Raw genomic sequence first — 6000 nt, forward strand, 5'->3', positions numbered from 1 at the left:
TCTACAGAAAACCCAGGGAGTCGGAAGCAGGGGTAGGGAGAGAAAGAGGACGAAAGGGATGGACAACTCCGACCCAGAGACGGAGCTCCGGGCGCGCAATCCAGCTCCCGGGTTTTTCCACAGCTCGGTCCCAGGGCTTCTGGGGTCCCCTTCCCCCCGGTTCCCCACCTTTCCCGAGCCCCGCGGGCCGCGGGTCTCTGCCTCCCTTCTGGGCGCTTCTCTCTTCGCTCCAGACCTCAGCCTAGGCAGCGGGAAGCCCACCCGAGTTCTTGGAAGGAGCGGGAGAAGAATTGGGCGGAGAGGGGTGCGCAAGAAAAGGCCGCCGAGCCCCCGCTGCCGCGCTGACCACACTCCCTGAGGTCGGGCTGGGGGCCAAGGTCTCCCGAGGTCCGCTCACTGCGCGGCTCAGACCTGACTCCCGCCCGGGTAAACACAGGAGCCCTTGACCCGGCCGGGACCCTTCCCCCATCCCCACCTCTCCAGCCTGGTTAGACCACGACCCCCACCACCACCCGCGCCGGCTCTGCCCCTGCTCGCGAGCGCTGTTTACCTAGTCTCAGCGGCAGCCCCAGCCAGACCCCGCCGAGGAGAATGCGAAAGGAAGGTAGCGGTTCCAGCAGCAGCGTCCCCGGCGAAGAAGTAAAAAACGCTGGCTTTGGAGCTTCGAGATAAGTTAACTGCGAAGCCGGGGTCCTGCTGTCTTATCTCTGCGGGGATGAAGCTCACCGTGCGCGTTGCAGGCATAAGAGATCGTATGTTTTTGAGGCCATCACCGTGTCGGAGAAGAACATTATATGATAAAATATCATCTAATATCCTAGAGACCATTAAAGTGTCAAAGTTTAATGCCAAGCCTTTTAGCTCGAAGGCAGCTCAGTTCTTCCTCTGACGTGCAGCTCTGTTCTAGAACGCGCAGAAAACAAGGGGATCATTTTTATTTTTTGCGGGCCGAATGTCCTTCCTACTCTCTTCCTCCTCCCCCACTCCAACCCCCGCCCCGGAACCTGGTAAAGTTAAAGCAAGAATTTGTGCTTTCTTTTTATTTATTGTCTTGCTTCACTTCATTAATGGTGTAAAATGCATTATTACAATGCATTAGCATATTAATAAGGGGAAGGAGAGAGACTTGAAATTTACAAGCAAAAAAAGAAGTAATTGAATTGCATTAGAAACTAAAAGACAGGCATGTGGGAAAGAAACATCTCCATTATAATTACCATAATCTAGATCTTGGAAAGAAAAAACATGACCATCGTGGGGGAGGGAGCCATATTCAGTGAGATACACTAAGAACGTAATTCATTATCAGGGGATCTCACAAAACTTACTTCCATTTATCAGTAAGCACCTTGAATACAGAAACGCTTTTCTCTTATCAATTCGAGGTTGGAACGTTGAAGTCAGTGGCACGGCTAATGCTCTAAATGGTAAGAATGTTGTGGGGGGAAATATTCCACAGTCTGAATCATCTGGTAAGTTCATATCATGTCAAGCCCCACCCAAGCCCCATTAAAAATTCCTTTGGAAAATTGTAAAGCTTCTAAACTCCCCAGTCCAAGCAACTAAGGTTGGATGTGGCTGCCTAGAAATTATAGCCCTTTGACACAAACAAAGATATAAATGTCTTAAAAGAATTTTGGCTATGGCATAATATAGTACAAGGAATGCAGAATAAAAGACTTAAGGTGATATATCTGTTGTTTCTAAAGAATCAGCACAGGCTTTGCTAGGAATTGAGAAATTCAAAAATATTGCATCCTTTAAATCAATCGTTATTTATTTCTCTCCACACAGTTATTCTACCTGTCCCAGAAGAGATTCTGAAAGGTCTCTTTTTCTTAGGGTCAAGGAAACCTAATCCTAAGAAACCCAAGGACTTAAAACGGCCACTAGGGGGCCCTAAAGTCATCTCTAAAAGGAAGCAGGGAAACATGTTCTCACCTCTTTTTTTTTTTTTTTTTTTTTTTTTTTTTTTCCCCTGGTCTCATTTTCTGTGTACCTAAAGGAACTGGGATCTAAAAACAAGTTAGAAACAAGGTATGGAGACAAATCAGCGCTTTATGTTTTAAAAGACCCAAGCCTAATTGTGACTTATGAGTGAAGAATTGCATTTACTAATTTTTCTCTCACCTCTAAAAAGGAAGAAGAGGAAAAAGAAAAACAAAACACACAACAACAGCAAGAAAATGAGTATTGCCTCCATTGAGAGGACAAGAAAAGGCTCTAATTCTCTTGCCAACCCAAATTCTAGGGCCTACCTACTTTTCTAAGGTTAGGGCGTATTTTCTAAATGTCTTGCACGTTCTTCAAGAGCAAGATAATTAGATGATTGAATCTCATGGGGGATATTTAACAACCTGTATGGCAGGGCATCCATCTTCCAACTTGAGTGAAGTTAAGTTAGCCATAGAGGCCCAGGTCCACTGGGACTCTGCTAGACCAAGTGTCCATTCCGTGGTGTGCGGTTCTGGAGAGACGGTGATGGTATTGGGAGGAAGGGCAGAGACAGCTAGTGACATAGGAAATGGGCAGGGAGTTACCCAGCAGCTACTGGCCAGCAAGTATGGAAGGCTTGCAGATGCTTAACAGCAATGTGTCAGAACAACCAAATTTCATGTCTGATCCTTCAGAAACCTGCTCAAAATGTTTTTGTAGGCTTCAATACGTAGCAATCAATTTTTCAGGGCTTCAGAATCCCTAGCAGTCACATAATATCTTCTCCTCATCCTACCAGTAAGTAAGGTCAAGATGTTCTTTATAAGGGTCAAGAATCAAGCAGCATTCAGGCAACACAGGCAGAAGCCTAATTTCCCTTCAACCGATCCTGGAGAAATATCTGCAAAGGATATTGTATTTGGAATATCAAGTGGAAATTTAAGCACCTGGCATGAAATATTCCTCTGTCATTCAAGCCAAAAATCAAAAGACATTCCTGAGCTAAACAAAATACCTCCATCAGTGCTAAGCAGGGAAGAAGCCACTTGCTAGCAGAGGAATTAAAGAACATTGCAAAAGCCACCAAATCAACACTAATGGAAGTGTGATTTGAACATAATTTGAGTGAAAACAAAACAGGGCCTGAATTGAGACATGAAACAGGATGAGAATAAAGTCCTTCTTTGTGGACTGAAACATATTTTACATTTGCATCGTCATGTGCACTAAGAGGCTAGATACAGGTATTCTCAAAATAATGTTATTAACTTCCGGAAGACTTGCCACTGCAGACCTCGGAGGCAGCTAATTAGAACAGATTTGGCTCTAGACGGAGGGTCCCATTGTCTTTAGGAGAGAGGGTTTATTCACTCACTGCCTGTGAAAGTCCATCAGAGTCAAGCCTTGTCAGGTACAGATCTCCCAAATCTCCTCATGAGAAAAGATTGAGCAAGGAAGGCAAAACCCCCCTGGAGACAGGAAACTGGGTGCTGAAGAGGTCCACATAAAAGAAGCTGCTTTTCTCCTCGGGTCCCGGCCCTGATGAAGGAAAGAGACCTCCAACAACTGAATAAAAGATAAAAAAAAAAAAAAATTTAAACATAGGCAAAGTCACCAAAATCCTGAAATACTGAAATATAAGATGAGAGCATTTCAGAAGAAATAAAAATGATAGCATATTCCTCTCAGAGCTTTTAAGTTCCCTATTTAAGAGAACTAGAGAGCAGGCCATCTCGTGTGCCACAGATCCGCCAGGCAACTTGTTGAAATGCAGACCTGCTGACTTGGGAGGTCTGAGGTGGGGCTGCGTTTGCTTTTCTAACAAGCTCCTGCCCGTGGATCACACCTCGAGTGGGATGTGGAAGACGTTTCTTGGTAGCTGGCTTCCTTTCCCCCCTTTCCTATGCCTCGAAGACAAGATGTGGGAACAGGAAGCTTATTTGGGAGGTGAGTGCAGAAAGTAGAGAGCAATGATCTGAATGTCCCCCGACATTCACATATTGAGGCCTAATCCCCAGTGAGACAGAGTTCAGAGATGGAGCCTGTGAGAGGGGACCAAGCCATGAGGAAGGAGCTACGCAGGTAGGAACAGGTGCCCACACAGAAGGGTCTGTGAGCAGGGTCCACTTTCTTTGGCTCCTCTGCTGTGTGAGGACACAGGATGCCCCTTCTGGCCTTCTGCCTTCTACCATGTGAGGAAACGGCTCACCCCTCTGCCCAGCGAACAGCAGGAAGGCCCTCACCAGACACTGAGTCGGCCCAGCACCTTGATCTTGGACTTCCCGGTCTCCATGAATTTATGTCTTTATGAATGACCTCTCCTGAGATGTTTGGTTAAAGCACCACAGATGAACCGAGACCCAGAGTGAGGAGGTGAGGGAATGACGTAGGGAGGGGAGGCGGGCTAAAAGGCCAGGGAATGAGTGGTCAGGGTAAGTCAGTTCTGAGAGAGGCTCTGAGAGACGGTGCAGAACAGCACTGTCCCAAAGAACTTTCCACGCGATGGAAATGCTCTATGCCCACGCCGTCCCACACGGTAGCCACTTGTTGCACGTGACTTGTATATTTGAAATGAAGCTATTGTGGCTTAATACTGTGAATTGTATCCATAGTAAATTGATTTAAATTAAAATAGCCACATATGGCCAGTGGCTACTGTGCTGGGCACTGCGGATACAGAACATAAGTCAGAACTGTCCCCACTGGGTCAGGAAACCTAGAAGAGTGTTTATCCACCAATTTCCTTCATCTGTTAACAGCCGCTCCTGGGAACTGGTAGACTCCTTGTCCTCGGTTCTCCTGCAGCCAGAGGATAGGTAGCTTCAGCAGACAGCTGCAGGTGCTGAAGGGGGAGCTGCCCAGAGGTGGGAGTCGTCACCATGGGGAGCCTAGGAGAGTGAGCGCATTTGCTCAAGGAATCCTGGTCTTATTTTGGACCTGACCTATCTGCAGTTACAGGAAGGGATCCTGAACAGCATAAAACTCAATGCATCCCACATCCCTGACTGCTAGCATGGGTTCAAGGCTGAGGACACAACCCAGACTGGTCCAGTCGAGGAGGATCTCAGCAATGCTACTCAAAGTGCCCCTTCACCTCCAGGACCACGGGGCACACAGGCACTGCTGCCGCTATTTTGCAATGACAACAGATGAATCTGGCACTGAGGGTAACAGGGCACAGAAGACAGAAAGCACAATCTGTACCACTTGGGAATCCTTGGAGCTGAGTTGCAAATAATAGAACCCCCGACTAACCTTAGGTAATAATTATCTCACATGGTGAGAAATCTCAAGGGAGGCAAGTCCGGGTTCCATACAGCAGCTGAACAGCTGGATTTTCTAAGGACCCAAAGCCTATTCAGCCTGCCCTCATGCTCCCTCATCATATTGCTTTCCATGTTTGCTCATGGTCACAAGATGGCTGCCGTGGCTCCAAACCTCATGTTCTCAAACCAGCATCCAAAGCAGACAGGATGTGCTGGGGAATCTGGAAATCCACATGAAGCTGGAACCCTGTCCCTCACTCTGCACAAAAGTTAACTCAAAGTAGATTAAAAGACCTAGGAATTAGACCAGAAACTGTGCAACTCTTAGAAGAAAATGCAGGCCCAACATATCAGCACAGGAAACATCTTCCTTAACAAGACCCAAAAGTACAAAAAATAAAACTAAAAGCAATAGGCAGGACACCATCAAAGTAAAAATCTTCTGGACAGCAAAGGAGACAATTAAGAGCGTGAAGAGAGAGTTTACAGAATGGGAGAAGATCTTGGCCACCTGCTCCTCAGGTAGGGCATTAATATCCAGAACACACAAAAACTAAAAAAGAAAAAAACCACACACACACCATAAGCACATAACCCAATTAATAAGTGGGCAAAAGAACTAAACAGATACTTCTCAAAAAAGATATACAAATGGCCAATAAAAATATTTAAAAATGTTCAACATCTCTAGCAACCAGGGAAATGCAAATCAAAACCACATTGAGATTTCCTCTCACTTTAGTCAGAAGGGTAATGATCAAGAATACAAATAATATTAAGTGTTGACAAGGATGTGAGA

The 6000-nt window shown here is 46.1% G+C and overlaps 1 protein-coding gene across 1 annotated transcript in view; it reads right to left on the reverse strand.

Moving 5' to 3' along the window:
• The window catches only part of Large1 (LARGE xylosyl- and glucuronyltransferase 1), a 494157-nt gene extending 493589 nt beyond the window's left edge, over window positions 1-568 (reverse strand). The window contains exon 1 of the mRNA XM_047549176.1: window positions 551-568. The gene's annotated coding sequence lies outside the window, so the exon portion shown is untranslated. The remainder of the gene's footprint in view (window positions 1-550) is intronic.
• Window positions 569-6000: the final 5432 nt, after the last annotated feature.

The sequence above is a fragment of the Sciurus carolinensis genome, chromosome 4 (genome assembly GCF_902686445.1).
Source record: "Sciurus carolinensis chromosome 4, mSciCar1.2, whole genome shotgun sequence".
NCBI lineage: Eukaryota > Metazoa > Chordata > Mammalia > Rodentia > Sciuridae > Sciurus > Sciurus carolinensis.